Genomic DNA, 22,870 nt, shown 5'->3' with positions numbered 1-22,870 from the left:
TGCCACGGTGGATTATTATGGCCCTACCAGTCACAGCCACACACTGCCATTAGGAGAGAATGGTCCCTGTCTGATTGATCAGTTCAATCTGTTAAACTGTTAAAAAAGAAATAAAACAACTAACATATGGAACATGGAACAAATGTCCTGAGGGATAAGTAAGACAGCTAGGCAATTCAGTTACATTCTTCATGGATGATTTCATGTTAAATGGGTTGAGAGCTTTCATGAAAATGGCTATTTATAGGTGAAAACTCTAGACAGGTGTTAGATGCAGGGTTAACAGGAACTAGCAGTGAGTTAACAGTCAGTGACAATGGCTTGCATACTGTTAGTTTAACCACAGATTCCCCTATCTAAACACCAGCACGATCAGGAAGTCGGGTGGCACTGTTGTGCCATTTAGTGCTGTACATTGCAGACTGGTGCACCCGCTCACACACTCCAACTCAACAATCTATATGTCAACAGCAACCCCTAGCAATCTCCTAGGATCTTGTTCGGTTTCCATTCTTTTTAACACAAATACATAAATAAACAAACAAACAAACAAACAAACAAATAAATGAAACACAAACATAAACACAAACTGACCGTGTATGCACATCTAATATTTCCAAGACTGTGTTTAATCATCTTAGAAATATATCTAAGGTTAGATGCTTTTTAACTCAAGATGAATCTGAAAAGCTGGTTCATGCTTTTATATCTAGTCGATTAGACTATTGTAACAAACTTTTTGCTGGACTGACAAAACAGACCCTAAACAAACTTACCCAAAGTTTATACAAAATGCCGCAGCCAGAGTACTAACCAGAACACAAAGATCTCATCACATCAATCCAGTATTAAAATCACTCCTCAGGTAAAGGGCTCCTCAGGTAAAGGGCTCCTTACAATACCCAATTACAAATTCAGCACATGGTGCCTTTAGCCACTATGGCCCCACTCTCTGGAATTCCCTGCCTCCTGAACTAATGACTGCTCACATGTTTCACACAACAATGACAACACAACATAACAAGACAAAAGACAAAAAGGCACAAAAATAACAGGGAGTAACAACACTTGGCACATGGAAAGTGCATGGTTTACAGAGCATGCAGCAGTAAGGTTCAATTGTGCAAAAGAAAGTGCAAAGAGAGATAGACCAGGTTATGAAGTAAACCATAAAGTGCTTAGTACATGTTCAGGTGATGAATAGCTTGTGGATAGGTACAGTACTATCTCTAAAGCATGATGTTTTACATGTGATACTACTGTACTTTCTCCCTGATGGTAAGGGTGTGAATAAATGGTGTGCTGGATGGGAGGGGTCAGAGATGATGTTTTTGACTTTCCTGGAAATTCTGGTGTTGTAGTGTGAGGCTATGGTAGGCAGACTACAGCCAATGATTTTAGAGGCCCTGCGTACTACCCTCTCAAGCTGTTTGTCCTTGCTGGTGGCACTACCATACCAGACCAGGATGGAGAAGGTGAGCACACTTTCGATGGTAGCCCGATAGAAGTGGATCATGCCTGCTTGACTAACCCCAAATTTCCTCAGCTGACGGAGGAAGTGTAATCTCTGATGGGCTTTGGAAATAATGAGACCTTGTGTTCAGGTTCCATGATAGGGACTGATTGATAGTGCTGCCTAATAAACGGAAGGAGGAGACCCACTCCACTACTTGGCCGTTAATGGAGATGGGAAGGTGCTGGCCTGTCATTTTCCTAAAGTCAACTATGAGTTCTTTGGTTTTGGCCAGCCAGCCACTCTGAAACAGTCAAAGGCGATTCAAAACGAGTCAGAAAGTCGAGACAGGACCCACTGTCAAAATTTCGGTGTCCACTACGCTACAGTTTTTCTCAGTCGCTTTGGTGCTTTTTTCAGATCAGAATGAAAATTCTCATAACTATTAGTTCAACCTCCACAACATTTAGTCATTTGTGCACATCATAGTAGCAATTTCTCCTTCCTCTGAACAAATTGCAAATGCTTTTGGACATGTATCAGTTGCTTTCATACAATTCTCTGCTGTTTTTTAACATTATCATTTGCTCATGTCATGTCAGTCAAAATTAACTATACTTATGGATGCTGAATAATCGTTTCCAATAAAACTAATAGTCTTCATTTCATTGCTTGAGTCATTACATACAAAATTGTTGAACTAGTTATCAAATGCTGTCACAATGCTGTGGAATTGCAAAGAGCATACAGTAAAAATGTACGTATTCAGTGTCTTGTACTCACTTACTCCCCTAACTACAGCAATGTGTAACTTTACTGTAGTTTTCAAATGGCTGTACAAGTACTGTATAGTGCTGTCTTGAGCATGTTCAGGTAGTGTCACCGAGTTCTGACCTTTTTTTTTGCATTGGAAAACACTGAGAGAACTGTCATAACATGACAAAGCCATTTGACTATCTTGTTCATAAACGATGGTGTCAAGACTTCTCATTTTGATGACACTGACAGTTTCATTGACATGAATACCTGCTTATGAGGAATGGACTATCAATTTTGAGCAAGTGACGTGCTTTTGCAGGTCATCCACTAGGTTTTACAGTTTGCACTAATTGTTTTGAGAAATGCACTAACTGCTGTGCAAATGTTAATAGTGATGTGAGAATAGCACCAAAGCGACTGAGAAAAAACTGTAATTCATCCAAAACGAACCAGAAAAGGGACTCAACGTGCTAAATACCAGAATTATCCTTTAAGCAGTCTGACAGATGCAGAATTTGATGTACAATTGTTAGAGTAAAGACAAAATAACAGAAGTGACAAGACACACCCTTGTGGGGCGCCAGTGTTCAGAACCCTTGGTGATGACACATTGTTCTGGATTTTAACACACTGCGTCCTGCAAGACAGGAAGTTAAGTAACCACTGACAGAGTGAGGGATTAGCTCCCATGGACAGGAGAGAATTGTACAGTTTGACAGGCAGGATGGTGTTGAAAGCTGAGCTAAAATCAATGAACAGTATGCGGGCATAGGTGGACTTAGTATCAAGATGTTGTAGAATGAAATGTGTGCAAAGTGAGACTGCATCGTCCACTCCCCTATTTGCCCTGTAGGCAAAATGGTGAGGGTCTAGCGTGATGTGTGACAGGTACCTACAGACTAGGCGTTCAAAGATTTCCATGACAACAGAAGTGAGTGCAACAGGCCTATAATCATTGAGACAGGTTATGTTAGTTTTCTTGGGCACTGGGATGATCATAGCTGATTTAAAACATGCAGGTACTGTTGCACTGTTAAGAGACCAGTTGAAGATGTAAGAGAAAATAGGAGCAAGCTCATTTGCACATTTCTTTAGTGTAGCTGTTGTCACTCCATCAGGTCCGGCTGCTTTGTTGGTGTTCTGTTGCCGTAGCAGTCTACGGACATCATGCTCCAGGATGGAAAAGGAAGAGTGCCCCTCCCCCAGTGGGTGAGGGAGAGCGCTTGTCTGGGCACTGTTGTTCTCAAAATGGCAAAAAAAGTCATTAAGCCGCTCTGGCAGGGTGGGGTCACAGTCAAGAATATGTGTTTTGTCTTGTAGTCATTATTATTATTGTAATTAATATTATTATTGATCATTTAATTGTAATTCTTTTTTATTCACTTATATTCACTTGTTATTGTATGTATTTTAATGTCCGTCTTTTTATGTTTATCTATTTTATCTTTGTTGTTTGGTCATGTCATGTTTGTTGTGTTATTCTCTTTCTTTTGGAGCACATTGGGTCTGTGCTTGTCACATGAAATGTGCTATAGGCTATAAATAAAGTTGACTTGACTTGACTTGGTTTTTAGGCAGTCTTGTCATTCTCTGAGTTATAAATACAGACTATTTTCTTTCACATACACAGGGTATTGGTGTTTTTGTTTAGCGGTACTTTGAGATGTGTGTCTTTCTTTGATGCATTGCAATTATATTTTCTCCTGTATTTTGTTTAATATCTGTGGCATGCTGCACAATGAAAGAACATACAATACAAAGACATACACACACTATTATACATGACCCCCCTCTTTGTAAGGGTTTTGAACTGTTCTCGGTCTTTGTGTCCTTGTGTATTTCTTAACCTGACATTCCATCTGGAATTTGGCTGCAGACCTTTTGTAGTTGTTTTCAACATGAAAGCCTCTGTAGAACACTGGTTAGCTGGAGTCTGTATCCTAGCAACCCAATATGACACATGACTATCAGTTCCCTGTCTGAGGGTTGAAACAGTACTTCAGTGATTAATATTAGGGCTGTGCCACTGACACGTGAGAAATAACATAAACAATGTAGTCTACTCTTGAGCCCAGCTTATACGTTTGCGAAATGGTTTTAAGTACAAATACAAATCAGTGAAAAAGAGGGGGAAGTGTGAAATCTCTGTTGATATGTCTGAGGACTGTTCATAGGGGCAACTGGCAAATGAAATCTACTATGTGCAACCCTGCTGAGACAAGGGGGACTAAACTTTACTTCTACAGTAAATAAAACACTCAGGACTAAACGGCACCATTGTGGTTAAGCATCATAGCTTTTTTTCACAGAACTTCCTCATACTCTGTGTCCTCACTTTGAACCGGCTTGAACACACCTGTTTCTAATCCAGGACACTGATGAGTGTAGTGGAGCATAGCTGAAAGGAAGTCCCTGAAAAACATGCTTCACTGACAGACTCTAAGAGGGAGGTGGAATCATTAGCTTTTAAGGAGCAACTCGCAGTTGCAATAGTGCTTCTCCTAGACTTATAATAACCATGATGTGTATAGGTTACTACATGCATGGTATAGAAATCACTTTGATTAAGACCATCACTGCTCTGCAAGGCAGTGTGTGTCAATGTCAATGTCAATTTATTTAGCACTTCTATAAACAACGGCATCTGACCAAAGTGGCTCCCTTTTGCCATTTATAAATGTTAATTCATTAATAAATGGTGATGTGCTTTACACTTTACAATCAGGCTCCCTTTTCCAGATATACAGTACATGTTATTAACTCATTAATGGTGATATGTTTAACACTTTACAATAAGGCTCCCTTTGGCAATTATAAATGGTTGTAATTCATTGATAAAATGAATTATGAACAAAGTAAGCTAAAACCAATGAGATCCTCTGCTGAACAATCTATCTGGATAGGATCACTATTTGGCAGGCCCGGATCTAGACTGCTCATATGGGGGGGACCATTGTCCTACATTGTTTCCCCTAGACCGTTTTCCAGCAGCAGGGGTGTTAGTCACATACAGTAAAGTGGATAACTGAGTTAAGCTCTTTTTCAAAATGTTGAAGAATGACTCCTTAAATGACGACTTCTGGCGAGTTTTGTCAAAAAAAAATGGACAGATTGAGTTACAAATATGACATAGCCTAACCATCAACAGATTCAAGGCATCTGCTATGGAAAAAAAGGCAGTTACAAAGCAGGATTATTGCAGCACTTGAACTGGTCACAACGAAAACCTTAGTATCAGCATAGACAGGATTATTCATGTTTTTCTTTTGTGTTCATTTTCAGCTTTTTGATTTACAGTACATTATTGCTAAAATTTATATGAAATATCTGAAATATAAAAATAAAATGGCACAGCACAGAACATTATTACTTATAATGAATTGAAAATTAAACCTTCATGGCATATGCCACTGCCCCCCCTGTGAGCTACACTATTAACATTATTTAATGTCTTTAATGTCATTACATTGTTTTGGTGATGGTCTAATTGAGTGCTGTCACTTTAAGGATGCAAGAGAGTAATTGGATTTCTGTGCTTGAGTCTAATGGAAATATAGTTGTGCATATGTGTTGTGTATGTGGATGCAATTCATTAGCCTATGTTTTCTGTCATTAGTTAAAATAGATAAATAGAAAATCTATATGGGATCATAGAAGATATACTGTATGCGTTGCAATGATTATTTCTATGATTTTGACAGGAATGACAAGCAGACGTGATGTGAGCTATCTCCAGATGTAAATAATTGTGTGTGTGTGGGGGGGTATTTCTACATTTATGTATTTAAAGTCCTTTTTGGCCTTTGGCAGACTCAAAAGCTACAAAATAAATGATTTAAATGAGTGTGTGCTTCTGTGTGTGTGTGTGTGTTCACTTGTGAGTGTGAGTGTGTGTGTGTGTGTGGGGGGGGGGGGGGGGGGGGGGGGGTAATGGTGTGTGTGTGTGTGTTTGTGTTTATGTGTGTGTGTGCCTGCTTGCCTGCATGTGTGTGTGTTTTTATACCCATTGTGTGCCACTCCATCCACACACTGCATTGGATTCACTTTGCAAAAAAAAAAAGGATCAGAATTTGGTGGGTGGCATTTGCCATGCAGTATAGACTTGGTTTCTGGCGTATTCTGATTGAATCTTCCTTATTGTCTGGTCATCTCTAAGCTCCAGCCTCCTGGCAAGATTTAAAGATCTTTCTTAAGGATCATTACTTTGTAGTAATGAGTCACCAGACTTTATTTACTACCTCTGCCAAAGAGCCTGTATTTTTACCTCTGTCTGTTGGTTAGTTGATTTGTTAACAGGATTGCACAAAATCTACTGGCCAAATTTCCATGATACTTGGCCGAAAAGTGTAGCATGGGCAAATGAAGAAATGCTTACATTTCAGAGTGGATCCGTCTCTCGAGTTGCCTGCAAAAAAAAAAGAAAAAGGTTCCCTTTTGCTGATGCTTTGAGATATGCCATTAGTTTCTCTTTTGGGGGGTGGTTGAGCCTAACAGTGTCTAGTTTCACATTTCGATCCAAATTGATGGCTCACTGAGCCTGTACCAGTCAGCATCTTGTAACCTCTCCATTGATGTCTTGGGTTAGTCAGAAATAATTCACTATGCACTCAGCCAGTCATTCATTGAGAATCAGCAGTCAGTCATTCACCACCCAACAGTTTTAGGTGGAATACAATTGTTAGCAGAAATAGTAGGTGAAGTGAAGCTGATTTAAGGTTATATAAACCCATCCAAACCAAATGAACATCTATTAGAGTGATATGGAAGAAGAATTCTATTTCACAGTCCACTTCATCATTGACCATCACAGCAATCTGAAGACATTAGATGCATCAAGGTTGTGTGCAGTAACTTACTGAGTGCCTACATCATTGCATTTCTGCTTGATAGTTTTCATCCCATTTAGCTTTCATCTGCCTCAGGCATTGAGTCTTTACCAGGGACTCCTCTCTTGTCTTTTCCTTTCGCCACGCGATTCCAGCCTATAGTGAATTTACAGCTTCCTATACTCTCCATGTGGAACCAAACAAGATGCGCTCTCCTTCCACAGCTCAGCTAGTTTGCCAAGCGCATCCTACCTCAAGGTTTCCCATTCATCACTCCACATCCATCTCTATGGAACTTCCTGTGCACCGTGGGACCTCGCTAAAGTAGTTCCACACAATCAAAAACTCACAAACTCCATGCTCTAGAGCCTTCTCATTCAGTGGAACAGTCCGTTGGTATGTGTGTGTTTTTTCTACCATGATTGTGAAAAATGATCCTTGCGGGGGGACTGGCAAAGATTACTTGCCCAGCATCTAAATTGGATAAAATGGGCCATCCTATTACTATACCCCGATTACTGAATATAATAATAACAATATAACTACTGTCAGGCGGATGATTTTAATCTCGCTCTGAGCTTCCCCTGGGTTGTCTCTCTCTCTGTTCAAATGTAAATGATCTGATTAAGCAAATCAAGAGCATTATATCTATTACAGAGACTTTAATAATGTGGCACGCCATGGGCAAGGATAGATTCAGGACAGATAGGGTTTAGAGAGCCCCTGCTGTCAGGTATCACACAAATGCCCTGAGCTATGGAATAGGCATCCTCTGATTTGATGCAACAACATACGTTTGTACATATGTTTGAACAAAGATTAATTTAGAAAAGAGAACTTCACTGTTGCATAGAAAACTTCAAGGGTACTCAGAGAGCACAACCCTCTGTCAAGGTCCATATGCTCTTGCAATGTTATCGAAATGGAAAATAATTCATGGATCCACCCTTTCATTCGGGTTCCAGTACAAAATGTAATGCATTCTTCCTTGGCTCATGCTACACTCCTAAACCAAATTTTTTATGAAAAACAGCCTGATAAAAAATAAAAAATAAAATTACTGTCCATTAACCATACAGACCACATAAAAAAACAGAAAATGTCAACACATACACACAGTGCTGGCTCTGCAAATTCATTGCAAACACAGTGGCTTGGACCGAGGCAGAATCAACCCTAACCAATATGCTGTTTCAATAGCACGGTGGTATAATTTGATTGACTGTTGCACTTAGATATCAACACACTTTAACCAGAATCATGGAGTACACCTTTAACTGAACATTTCAGGGTTTCAGTTTGGACTTTGATCCGCTGACCATCCTGCTGGCCATTCTGTGCATTGTTCTTTGCTTTGTGTGTGTGTGTGTGTTTAGCTTTTCTGCTCATGTGCTGTCTTTTAACTGCCATGTGTCATACGTCCTTAGGCTCTGCAGTGCAGCACAGACCTGGCTTAAGTTTATGCATGCTGGTTGGTTGAACACAATGCATGCTGGTTAGAAATGTTGTTCGACTTTCTCCAGCATGGCAGGACGTCACCAGGATGTCGCCGTGTCACATCACCTTATGACCTTGTGGAAGCAATGCGCCTGTAGTCAGCTCATGCAGATGCTCACCGTAAACTGCATAAGCTAGAACCCGCCCTCATGACATCAAAACATCACCCTCATTGACAATGACATGTTTACCGTAGTGCTTCCTTATGCTAGAATGTGCATACTGTATAGTCAAACATCGAAGGGATACCTTCTTATATTGTATGTGATTTCTGCAACAGTAGTAGTACTGAAAACATTTTAATATTCTGTTATTTCATGCTGTAGTGTAGTCTGATGATGCAAATGTACAGAAAACACTTACTACTTAACTTATATGCTGTAATGCTGACCTGTTGAATGTACAGTATGCCAACAATGTTTTATTAAAACAACATTCTAATTTATTTAGTCAGTTATCATGTTCAAATTGGAATGGGACTTACTGTAATCTATATTCAATGCAAACAAAAGTCTGCGACATATCCCATGAGTCACGTCAGGTGTAGCCTGCAGCTAGCTAAACCTGTTTGCTGTCTTCCTGATTGTTTTTGCTGTCCTGCTCCTTATGTCAAAAATGTATTTTGTTGTTGTTGTTTGGGCACCCAGTTCCTGATGGTTTATGAGTAAAGCCTTGGCTGTTTCAACTCCCTGTCTCATATGTCGTGCATTTGGTTCCTTATTCTGAAATGTCTTGACAGTAGTATACAGCATTGCAACAAGATGGAGAACAAGTCTTGGTCAGAGTGTATGATCTCTTTACCTCTGCTACCCTCTTTCCCCCCAACCAGTAGTGTTGTATATTGCCATTTGTAGGCCCAAGCTCGAAGAGGAACTCGGTACAAACCCTTGTCCTGTTTTGGCCAGGGCAAACAGTGGTTTTGCACCACTGGGTCCTTCCAGAAGCTGCTGTGTCTCTCCTATAAGGAAGTGATGGGAGGTAAAAAGCAGATGTTTGCTCAGGCACAGCAGAGGCAGCTGTGCAGGGTCCCTGTGTGCCTGAAGATGTATGATCGCTTTCTCTCTCTGTGTGTTTCCTCTCTCTTTAAGTATGGAGTATACAACAGTTATTTCTAACGGGGTAGACATCTACACCACACTCTTAACCAAACCCACTGATAGAAATAGTCCTATGCATTACTCAAGCTCTCATTCTGTTCCCCTTAAACAGTTTGCCATTTAGCCAGCTCCTTTGGGTTAGACACCTCTGCACAAGGGATAATGATTTCCAAGTTTTTGAAGAGGGGTGCCCCATGAGAGGTGTTAGATAAGGAATTTGCAAAGGCTCATGGGAAGAATAGAAATGATTTGTTTGCCAAAGGTAAACTGAAGAGACAAAAAGTATATTTTCTACCTTAAAGGAACCGTATGTAAGAAATGTATTTCAATGAGTCATAAAATGGCCCTGATATGTCACTAGACATTAAGAAATCATGTTAATTTCAAATACTTATATCACTGACAACAGTAGCCAGGAGATTGTCATTTAAAAAGTGAAGTTGCAGCCCTCAACTGATGTTGATGTTGTGTTTTGGCCTTATGCGCCACCCTCCACTTATCTACTAATCATAAAGTCAGTAGTGTTTCGGCATCCGGGTTGCCAGCTCTGCCAGTCAGGGGGGAGGGGGAGGGGATACACTGTTCTACAGTATTTTGAAAGTGGTTGCAGTACCAGTTTTTGGCCACAATCTTACATACGGTTCCTTTAAAACATTACATCCCAATGGTTTTGGACATATTTTTTTGGACAATGTTTTTTTGTAATATGAGGTGTGAAGAACAGTGTGTCCCATCCTCATTGTCTAAACTGGATGGTAGACTTGGCAAGATTTTTTTGATCATATTCACTGAAACCGATACTATGTTCCGACAGAACAACATAAATCAGCCGGTTTTAGAAAAAAAAAAAACACACTTCTACCTCCACCTAGAGCCTGTTATTTGTTTTGCAAAAATCCACAGCTCCCGGTTCTTCTGGTCTAATCAGAGCTGGGCTGTATGAAATCTGACTGTCAATCACAGTCTGGTGCGCACTGACGAGCACAAACTCGATGAGAGGGTGCTTGGTGGTAGTGGGAGAGGGGCATGAGAGTTGTAAAGATTCAAAATTTCCCCTCAAAAAGTCCCCTCAATCTGTCAGACTTGCCAACTGCAGCTTTAACATGTCATCGACTGTCCATGTAATGATTGACTACTGTGTGCTGAATTAGTAGCCTGGTCACACCCTCCTAGATCTCCTTTCAGGGAGATACTAGTCTGGAACACCATAATTCACTAACATTTCTTCAGGGTTGGGTCAGATTACTTTGAAATAGAATCCATTACTGACTACAAATTACATGGCAATTCTTGTAATCAGTAACGTAATCAGTTGGATTACCAAAACCATGTAACGTAATCTGATTACTTTAGGATTACTTTTTAGATTACTTCAATAAATATGTCCCTTAAGTAAAAGACACCACCACTGAATTGATGAAAGAATTCTCATTGTATTTTTCTCTTTATTATTTAATTACATCTAAGAAATCTCTTTGCTCTGAGTAAAGCATTCCTGTGTGAATTAACTGATCTTTTCCTCCAAAAATCTTAATGTAGCCCCTTGTTTTAGTGTTACCATTTACTTTGAGGTCACCATGCAGGTCCCATTGTCTGAAAAACACTCAAAACTAACTAAAAAGAAATACATTTCTATAGCTATTATCCACTTTGGGGGTGGTGTTTTGGTGGTTGAAATTTTCACCCCATCCCAAAATTGATCACTTAGTCATCATGGATGTGATCATGGATCACTATTCTCCAAAAAAGCACAACTCAGCTTAACCTTTATAAGGGCACACCTGGACAATGAATTTGGGATTCAGGCTGCCGTGTGGTGCCTATTGCACAAGCACGCAGCTGAGAAAGCAGCATCGCTGTCAAATCGGTCCCTGGGAAAAGTAATGTTGCGCCGATTTGAAAAAGGAACTACGTTACGTTACCAAACATTCAGTAGTAGCGCGTTACACTACTTTTTACACACAACACGCGTTACACACAACACTGTCCACATTGACTGAAACGTCTGCACTGAACCTTTGCACATTTTACTCTTTGCACATTTATCTGTACAGCTCTGGATAGAAATTCCGAAATGATTAAAAACCAGACAAGTCAGACTTTTTGACTCTCTATATCAGGGGTGGGCAAACTTTTTGGCTCAAGGGCCACATTGGGTTTCGAAAATTGGCCGGCGGGCCGCACAACAAAATTAAGACAGTCGCTTTAATTCACGTTTATTTCTCAATGATCTTCTGCCTGCTCCGCTATGGCTAGTGCTGTACCTATATGGCTGGGCCCTCTCACAGTTTTTAAATGGTCAGTAGTGGGAACTACTGTTGCCTTCATGATTTCCTTTCAAAACTTTCTTATAAGAAGGAGATATCAATTATCAACAATCACAAGCCAGCTGGAACCTGCGGCTCTCTCTCCCTCTCGTGAGTGCAGACGCGTTCCCAACTAAATGGATTGCATAATGTTCACGTTAGATCTGCTGCAAAGGAGATAACTAAGAGTTAACTTAGTTTAACATGATGTTATCTCTATTTAACATGATGTTTTGACATTGACATTGTAAATGTTATCTAAGGAGAGTGAAAAGCAGTTTGCAGTAGAGCTAACCAACGTCGTCTCTATCGCAGGAAAAAAATAGCGAGCAGCCTGATAACTAAATGAAATGCTCGGCGGGCCGGATGAAAGTGCTTGGCGGGCCGGATCCGGCCCACGGGCCGCAGTTTGCCTACCCTGCTCTATGGAGCCTTTCAAGAGAGTTCCATTATCAGCATCATAGTTGGCCCCACAAGACTTCCTTTTTAACATTCCATATGTTATCTTAATGCAGAGGAAGTAGATTGGGGCCCAAATAGAACGTTCAAGCATTGTTTTTGTTTTTATTGTTGAAAGGGTCTATATGCAAGTGGTCTCTTGCTCTTTTTCTCTCTTTGTGAGCCTTCTGGATTCCAAAGAGTGAAGATGAGACAAAGAGCCACTTGTGCTGCTTTTGTAGGAATACTATAGTGATGCTCTGGAGCAGGGGTCGGCAACCTGCGGCTCTTTGATCCCACTGATGCAGCTCAGCTTTTAAAATTAATTAATGAGTATTTAATTAAAATGTATTTTATTTTAGTTCGTTAATTTTCAAAATGTAATATTGTAAGTCTATCTGAGTAACTTAGCCTATAGGCTAACTTTCCACCTCACTTGACTCCGTAATCGTAGCTGCACAATATTGTTACATTCGCGGTTCGTTGCCATGTCAATATCAAACAAAATCACCGATTTCCCTCCATTTGAGTCAACGAGAACACTTTAATTGTTATTGTTGATGTGTGCGCTTGCTGTAGGCTAGATAAGGAAAATGTCAAAAAGGAAACGTCAGCGACCACAGCTTACAAGCGCGAACACAAGGCTGAAATGGGAAAGTTTCCATCCGAAGACTGATTCTGAAAACGCAAAATGAACTGCCCATTATATATCGCACACTGCAACAAGTTAGTATTGCTGTGTTAACCCTATTCGGTGAAATCTTTCTCACATATGAAAAATATAAAGACAAACCTGCGCTCACGTTTAAGGGCAATTCCGTGCAAAATTGTCACATCCATAAGCCAACACAATGACAGTTTTGCGTGGAGTTGCCCTTAAATGGTGACAGACTCAATTCTTGCATGAAACTTCACCTGAGCCAGCCAGACTCCAAGGCCATCACCAAATCTAATCTCTGGTAGGCCTAATGTTCAATTTCGCCAGTGATATGTGATAACAAAAATTGAGTGTTGTGTTGTTAACTATGATTCTACTTTGCATATCAAAGGACACTGGAAAAACAGGGGGTGGTTTTTAGCCTACAGTACATGGGAAGCCTAAGGCCTATACTTCTGTCATTCCACTTTACATTTCAAGTTACTTGCACATTAAAACTAGTAGAAAATGTAGGCTATTTAAAAATCCTCTGTTGAATGAAAGTAACTGTACGTTAAATATCCAAACCTTTTCTTGTAACTGTCTTTATGTGGCTCTTCTGAGATTAAAAAATAATACATTTGGTAAAAGTGGCTCTCCAGGCAAAAAAGGTTGCCGACCCCTGCTCTGAAGGAATGTTACAGTGGTAGGCCCTTACCCATTCCAGATAACCATGACTGCAAGATAGACATTTCATTATTGATTACAGATCAATGTGACCAGCATGGTTTTTACGGTTTTATTGTATTGGTTGTAATTAACATGTCAGTAAAATCCCAGCGTATAATGAGAAAATAGGCTTTTGTTATTGTTGCAAATGACTCACACGCCACAGACATCCTGCAAGCTCTCCACTGGCAGCGCTGCCTCTCCCATGACTCTGTTTTGGGTCAGAGGCCGACCGCTACAGAGACCCCCCTCTTGTAGCTCTGGTGTTTCACAAACAGAAGGCAAGGGATTTGTTTAATCTTCGGCCCGCAATCACTGCATGCACACAGTCACTGAACACTGTGTTCCATGCTGTTCGGCGAGCTCAAAGTAGGCCTATCTACTGAACTTGCACTGATGTATTCAGTGATCTGCTCACAGACTCTCATCACTTCATCAGTTTGAGATGCCAACAGGCATGTGAGCAGTCCCAGAGACTCACTCATGTCTGATATAGATATCACACACAAGCATCGCTCTCTACTGATGTCAATCTCTGCATATGGCCCTGAAGAATATCAGATATACCAACCGAGGATATAGAGTAGGAATAACGTATTCTATCGACATACTGTATGCACTTTTTACATTCCACTTCAGCACCTTCTGCATTTTGATGAAAAAAAAAATCTTTCTATCTACACGAACATGCCCTCTTAAAAGTATGAAAACTATTTTAAAGATTCTAGCATACATGTTATCACCTTTCATATGAGGGACAGTTCCAGCGTTATGGATGTGACAGCTGGAGTCATATTGGTAAACAACACTTTTTTGAGAGATTACAGGTTTTCTACAAACTCTTAAGGAAACTGCCAAACCAAGATATATGTAGCATGAAGGAGACTTGAATGAACACAAAAAGTGTGTTTTTGAAACTATGAGTCATTTTTGTAATGCGTTATGCTGGAAAAACTGTCGTTATGGATGTGACGTTTTCAGGTGTCTGAACCAGCCCTCCACAAACTACATAAAACACATACTTAATTTAGTGAATTCTGCTATGAAACAATTGAAATAGTAATTATGAAAAACTAGCAATGAAATTATTGCATCCTCAGTGCCCATACATACGTGTGTGTAGCGCTGGACATTTCTGCAGCAGTCTATCGCGTTGTCACAGTCACCAAAGTGGTTAACTAGCTAGCACTTAGTGGCTAATATTCACGGGAGAAAAAGACCACCATCCTCTCTTTGGTCTAGGAACTCATACACTCAGACCGTTTATTCTGCGCATGCTCACAATAACATCCCAGTGCACGCAGGCACGCACATCACTGCGTAGGCTACTTTAACATGGCTTTGCCACTTATATTATCAAATATGCTTAACACTCCCACTCAAAGACATGTTTATAGCATTCTACAGTGGTAAACAAAAACCAACAATACATCATAACTCCAAAATAAAACATTTTGCATACTGACAGTACTCTAAAAACCTTCAAAAACATTTACATCTGCCAGTTCACATTATTCTCCAAACAAATATCCCTTGAAGTTCTCAAATTTAGCCTTTGTCACAGGCTTGGTAAGGACATCAGCTACCATGTCTGCAGTAGGGCAGTATTCTATAGATATTTTCCCCTCTGTGTGTGCAGACCGTACAAAGTGATATTTTATATCTACGTGTTTACTCCTCTGTCTGCATACTGGGTTCTTAGACAAAGCTATCGCCCCCTGGTTGTCCTCATATATTTTAACTGGTACATGCTTGTTACTACTATCTATTCCTTTAAGTAGTTGTACAAGGTACATACTCTCTTGAGTAGTGGCTGCTAGTGCCATATACTCAGCTTCACAGGTGGATAATGCCACCGTTGGCTGTTTCCTACTCTTCCATGATATAACTGGACCATTATCAGTTAAGCTGAAACAGTATCCAGTTGTGCTCCTCCTATCATTTTTATCGGCTGCCCAATCAGCATCACTGTATCCCTCAAGCTGTAGGCCTTGCTCACATTTCCGGTAGTGTAGCTCTTGATCTATAGTACCCTTTAAGTACCTCAGTAGGTGTTTTGCTGTAGCCCAATGCTGTTGCTTTGGTTCTGCTAGGTGTTGTGATAATTTACTAACAACCCAGCTCAGGTCAGGTCGAGTACATGTCATAATGTATATCAAGCTACCTACTATCTCTCTATATCCTGTTGAGTCAATAACTTCACCCTCATTGTCAAAGTTTAACTTTTGCTCACATGGGGTGGATCTCGGTTTGCATTCAGACATTCCAAATTTCGCCAACATCTTCTCTATGTGTCTCTTTTGAGTCATTTTGATCTCTCCCTCACTCTGTCTAAAGTCAATACCCAGGAAGTGTTTAATTGGACCCATATCTTTCATCTTAAACCTTCTCTTCAACATTTCTTTTACATCACTGAGTAAGGTGTTGTTACTCGCCGCTATGATTAAGTCACCCATACTAACAAAATCACTTTCTCATTCTCAGATTCTCTGCTGTAGACACAATGATCAGCATCATTTTGTACAAAACCATTCTCTGTAAGGTGATCATGCAGTAACATGTTCCAGTTACGCCCGGACTGTTTTAAACCATACAATGACTTAGAGTTTACACACTAAGTGTTCTCCTGCTTTAGACTTGATCTCAAAAACCTTCCGGTTGCTCCATATATACCTCACAGTCCATTGGAGCATGGAGGTAAGCCGTTTTTACATCCATTTGATGTAGGGTAAGATCCTCCTGTACAGCCACCTGCATCAATGCTCGGACAGAGGTCATGTTGGCTGTTGGTGAAAAGGTCTCTTTATAGTCAATTCCTTCCACTTGACCATACCCCTTTGCAACATATCTGGCTTTACAAGTCTCAGATCCATCTGGGCTTTCTTTCACTGCATATACCCAGCGACCTCCCACTGCTTGTTTGCCTCTTGGCAGTGGTGTCAGAGTGAAAGTCTCATTCTCTGTCAAAGAGTTCATCTCCTCTTTCATCGCTTCAGTCCACATTTTTGACTTCTTAGAGTCCATAGCCTCTTTAAATGTCTTGGGTACACCATAAGCCACTCTGTAGAAATAATCTATATTTTCACTTTCATCATTATTACACTCAGCTTTACACTGGTACTCCTTAAAGTATTCTGGAGCCTTTCTCTGTCTTGTAGGATACCTTCTTTCTCCCTGTTCACTCTCAGTACTATCTGTCTGGGTCGGGTATTCCTCAACAGTCCCCTCAACATTGGACTCTTTACTTTCCTTAGGCTGTCCCTGACTCTGGTTGACTATCTTTGGTGGTGTATCTCCATAACTCTCAATGTTGTCCCCTATGTCACAATCTGTCTGAGTCTGGCTATCTGCGCTACCTTTGGTGATGAATTTTACCAGCCTATGTTTTAGGACTTTTCCTGTCTCAGGATAATACACATTATATGCTGGACTATATTTATCATAGCCTACGAAGATCCCCTTTTCACATCTAGAATCCAGCTTCTTCTTATCCTGCTTATATACATAGCATTCAGAGCCAAATATCTTCATGTTGGATAGGTTAGGTGTTTTTCCTGTGAAAACACGGTAAGGTGTCTGCTCTAGCCGCTTACTGTAACACCTGTTCCGGATTTGAGCTGCTGTCTGTACAGCATATGTCCATAATTGCTTTGGGAGGTTGCTCTCCAATAGCATGCATCGTGACATCTCAAATAAGGTTCTCCAACCTCTTTCGGCAGTTCCGTTCTGATGAGGTGAGTAGGGTGCACTAGTCTCGTGCCTTATCCCGTTACTCCTAAGTAGAGACTGGAACTCCTGCCCGGTAAATTCTGTACCGTTATCAGACCTTATGCACTTTATCTTTCCATATGGAGCTACGTCTGCAATGAATTTTTCTGTAGCTTTTGTCGTGTCACTCTTTGCTTTGATAAAGTATGGAAAAATCATCCCACTGTAATCATCAGTAAATGCTATTGCATACCTGTATCCATCTTTATCTGCTGGTTCTATAGGGCCGCATAGATCTGTGTGTACTAGCTCTAGTACGGTTGTTGCTTTAGTGTCTGCCTGTCTATTTCTGCTTTGTATAAACTTTCCCTGTGTGCATATTTCACAGTTTTGATTGGACTTGTCATGTTTCCCTTTTATAGTCATCCCTTTAACCACCTTTTCTAATCTTGCAACATCATCAAAATTACAATGACCAAGTATCCTATGCCACGTTTGAATGTCATGACAACCACACACTTCATCAACATTTTCATCTTCTACAGTGCTAAGGTAATACAGCCTACCATACACATCCATTTTGAACTTGGTACCGTCCTTGTTGACCAGCCAGTTATCACCGTCCTTGAAGTGCATCTCGGCTCCGTTTGCTGTAGCTGATTTGACTGAAAAGATGTTTTGTGGAAACGATGGGATGTACAGTGCTTGCTTGAGCCTTGTTTTCACTTGACGTCCCTCGCTGTCCAGCAAGTAGATTTCGGCATCTCCTCTCATCTTCGCCATCCCGCTCACCTTGGTTCCGTCGGCAAGCTCGATCATGTGATCCTCAGGTCTGAAGCTCTTGTCCACTGTTTTGAACTTTGTAGCGTCGTTGATCATGTGTGATGTGGCGCCACAGTCGACCATGAGGCCTTTCTTGTTTCCTCTTTGAGTAGGACAGTCACTCATCTTGAAGAAACAGAAAGATGTAGGCTCTGCCTCTGTCTCTCCATAGGCTTTCTTCACATGGTCACGGCCTCGTCCTCGACCACGTCCCCTTCCTCGCTGTGGTGTGTCCCACTTTCGATCATCTCTTCTTGCCTGGGATTCATCAGGGCACGTCCTGACCATGTGCCCCTTTTTACCACACGTGTAACACTCGATATCAGCCAAATCCATTTTCTTTCCTCTCCCTCTTCCACGTGACCTCGTTGCTCCGCTAGTCTTCATCACATTGTCTTCCTCTACACTTACGTCACTCTTCCCATATTTTTCAGTACTCTCATAACTTCGCAGTTTCGTTTTAAACTCGCTGAACGTCACAATGTCATTTGTCTGGGTGATGTGCACGACGAACGGCTTGTATGAATCAGGTAGCCCCTTTACTACCATGGCTATCTGAAGCCCATCACTAATATGCTCGTCTGCTCTTCTCAATTATTATTATTATAACCTTTATTTAACCAGGTTAGTCTCATTGAGATATAAAATCTCTTTTTCAAGAGAGACCTGGCCAAGATAGCAGAACAAATAGTTACACATCACAATCACAAAACAAACACAAAAGAGGCAAGACAACTCAAGTGCATTCCAGATTAAATAAAAGTACCATTAATTAAAACATTTGCACTGGATTGACTCATGTTCTATGGCTTTAACAACACCTTTAAAATCATTTAAGGAAATTAAACACTGTAGTTTGAGTATTTTCTGTAGTTCATTCCAAGCAGAAGGTGCAGCAAACATGAAAGCCTTCTTGAACAACTCTGTCCGGGCTTGAGGTACATTCAATAAAATGGTGTTCTGAGACCTTAAGGCATAAGTATTCTGTGTAAAAGAAAGAAATTCAGATATGTAACATGGAAGCCTGCCTATAATGCCCTTATATATGAAGATATAGAGGTGAGTAAGTCGGCGATTTGACAGAGAGGGCAAATTCACTGTGGAGTAAAGTTTACAGTGATGAGTTAGGGGTCTGCAATTTGAAATGAACCTTAAAGCTCCATGATACACAGCATCCAACATCTGAAGACACATTAAGCACAAGCTTTAATTGATAAAGCTGTGCTTGCACTCTGTGAAAAGCAGTTTGCAAATGCTCAAATGCCTTCCTTATGGTAGCAGCACAACAATAAATAACAGTGTCATCTGCATAAAAATGAAAAAAATGCATGTTGTACATTCTCCCCCAGACAGTTTATATAAATAGTGAATAAAAGTGGGCCCAGAACGGAGCCCTGGGGGACCCCTTTACAGATTTATGCATATTTTGACGTCAGGCCTGCAACTTGCGTAGCTTGAGTCCTATCAGTGAGGTAGTTGACAAACCAGCCCACAGAGTGCGGAGACATACCTATACTGATCAGTCTATTAACTAGTATGTTATGGTCAACAGTGTCAAACGCTTTGGACAGATCAATGAATAGAGACACACAGTGTTTCTTATCATCAAGCGCTTTGACTATGTCATTAATTACTTTTGTAGCAGCAGTGATAGTGCTGTGTTTAGTCCTGAAACCAGATTGATGCTTAGATAAAATTGACTGAGCGTTTAAATACTCTTTCACTTGTTCGCTAACCAAGGATTCCAACACTTTGGCCAATGCTGAAAGTTTTGAAATGGGTCTGTAATTATTAGGCAAGGTTGGGTCACCTCCTTTTAAAAGTGGTAAAACATAAGCAGACTTCCATACCTTTGATTTGATTTGATTAAAAAGATGTGTCAGAGGTTCAGCTAGGATATCGGCAGCTAATTTCAAGAAGAAAGGTTCTAAGTGATCAGGGCCTGCAGGTTTTCGAGGATTTAATTGTTTTAGGGCTTTATGAACATCAGCAACAGAGAAGGAGCTAAGACTGAAAGTGTTGCCGGCAGTAGTAAAGGTATTATTTACAGGCTCCAACACTGTAGGGGCAACAGAATCAAACAAAAACCCTGATGAAATGAAATGCTCATTAAAACAATTTAACATTTCTACTTTGTCAGATATAGTTACACCATTCTTAACCAAAGACAACGGAAAACCTGTTGGTTTAGTAGATGCAGATAATGACTTGATAGTTTTCCAGAATTTTCTTGGGTCATTCAGATTCTCGGTGGTTTTTAGAAAAAATTCAGCTTTAGCTTTTCTGAAGAGTGATGTGAATCTGTTTCGCAACTGTCTGAAAACAAGCCAGTCCGCGTCAGTATCTGACCTCCTTGCTTTTGCCCAGGCTGCATTTCTCTCGTGGAGCAAATTAGAAATCTCAGAGGTAAACCAGGGATTGTCCCGCCCCTTAATTCTAAATTTGTGAAAAGGTGCATGTCTGTTAAGAATGTCTAGGAAACTATTCTGAAAGAAGGTCAGGGCTAATTCCACATCATCAATCAGGGCAATTCTATTCCAGTCAAAATAAAATAAGTCATGTAAAAATCCCTGCTCAACAAACATTTTCATATTCCGCCTTTCAACAATACGAGGTGCTGACTTGGGCACCTTAGTGTCTCTAACAGCAGCAATCACACAGTGATCACTCACATCATTAGCAAAAACACCTATTGCAGAGTACTTAAAAGGGGCATTGGTCAGGATTAGATCAATGAGAGATGATTTCTCTGGACATTTAGTCAAGTCAAGTCAAGTCAAGTTTATTTATATAGCACATTTCATACACAGAGGTCATTCAATGTGCTTAGGATTGTGTGCAAAATTGTGCAAATTTAGGATTTGGGCGAGTAGGAGTGTTAATTAATTGGGTCATATTCAAAATGTCACACTGCTCTTTAAAAGCATCTGATACAGGCCTTAGCCAATCCCAGTTCATATCACCAACAACAATAGTGTCATTACAAATAACTTGACTTAACAAATTTGATAGTGTAGATGTAGAGTCATTTGTTGCCGATGGAGTTCTATAACAACCAACTAACCTGATATAGTGGTCTTTGGAGACTTCAAGGTTTAAGGCCAAAAACTCAAATTGTTTACTCACTGATTTTGAGAGCACTAAAGTAGAGTTGAATTTGCATTTGATATAAATAGCAACACCTCCCCCCCTTTTTGGGCGATCTGAGCGATACACATTATAATCATCAATGCTAATATCTTTATCAAGGACAGATTTGGTCAACCAGGTTTCAGATAAAACAACAACGTCAGCATCAGTTGACCGGACCCATAATTTAACCATATCCAATTTTGACATTAAACTCCGAACATTAAGGTGAATAAAACCCATGCCAGACCTAGATTTAAAATCTTCAGGTGTATCACATAGTGTTAGACTATCGGGGCCCGGATTTGGCTGAACATTTCCAGAGATTAGTAATAAAATAATGACAAGGAGTCTGGACTTAGCTGATTTGTAGCAGAAAGTACCAGATCTAGAATTTAATGATGTTGAAAAGGCAGGGAGTGAGTTTGCAGAGACAATGAACCAGTCCTTCAAAACAGAGAGGCAGTGAAGGTGGAGTTGATTTGCAGCCTTGTATACAAACAGAAAAGGGTGTCTTATTCCCTGGGATTCGAGTTGGGCCGTGGGAAAGTTCTCAGGCCTTGAGCCTACATAAGGGAACTGCATATGGAGGGACTCATTTTCTGACTGCAGTTTGACAATTCGACTATTAAGGGGAATCAGAAAGATTAACAAGGCTAGAGAAATCTTCATTATTGAAACACAGGAAAAACAGCTTTATGTAGGTAAAATAGATGACGAAGCGGTGAGTAAATGACGGGAGAACTGTGAGTTGAGTCGGACGACAGCCCGGTGGTGATGGGGGCAGCTAAGGCCGAAGCAGGAGACAGTCCAGTGATGGGGGCAGCTAAGGCCAAAGCAGGCAGCAGCCCGGTGGTGGTGGAGGCAGCTGAGGCAGTAGCAGACGACAGCCCAGTGAATGGAGGCAGTTGAGATCGTGGCCGGTGACAGCCTGGTGGCGGTGGAGGCAGCTGAGGCTGTAGCAGACAACAAGCCCGGTGATGGAGGCAGCTGAGGCTGTAGCAGACAACAAGCCCAGTGATGGAGGCAGCTGAGGCTGTAGCAGACAACAAGCCCGGTGGTGGAGGCAGCTGAGGCTGTAGCAGAATGACAGCTTGGCAACAGGCAGCAGCTTGGTGATAGAGGCAGTAGCTGGTAGCGGCAAGCAGTGAAGGCTGAATCTACAGCCAGCTGGTAGTGGCTATGAGTAATCCAAGTTGTGCTTTGTATTGTTACAGTTGTTGCCTATGACTAGTTGCTAGTGAGTCATGGCTAGTAACAGAGCCAAAGTTTAATGCAGGTGGAAGCTAGCTGCTCAGTAGTGGATTGTGGATTAGGCTAAAGGTGGATGAGCCAAAGTGAAAGGTACATGTAGTGGACAATGACGTGAATATAGTCTCTGCTCGAATAATATAGTCAGTGACCGTTTCATTGCTAGCCTTTTGGAGTGAGGAAAGTTCACAATACAAACGCACAACGCGGGGTTTGTC

At 40.8% G+C, this 22,870-nt stretch overlaps 1 long non-coding RNA gene across 1 annotated transcript; it reads left to right on the top strand.

Moving 5' to 3' along the window:
- The first annotated feature begins 168 nt into the window (after positions 1 to 168).
- LOC121708535 lies at positions 169 to 14,840 on the top strand. The gene is made up of 3 exons (XR_006031691.1): positions 169 to 179; positions 14,527 to 14,540; positions 14,774 to 14,840. It is a non-coding gene; the product is annotated as an uncharacterized LOC121708535 (long non-coding RNA).
- The last annotated feature ends 8,030 nt before the right edge of the window (positions 14,841 to 22,870 follow it).

The sequence above is a fragment of the Alosa sapidissima genome, chromosome 5, assembly GCF_018492685.1.
Source record: "Alosa sapidissima isolate fAloSap1 chromosome 5, fAloSap1.pri, whole genome shotgun sequence".
In the NCBI taxonomy this organism is placed as follows: Eukaryota; Metazoa; Chordata; class Actinopteri; order Clupeiformes; family Clupeidae; genus Alosa; species Alosa sapidissima.
This window is presented reverse-complemented; position numbering and strand designations above follow the sequence as displayed.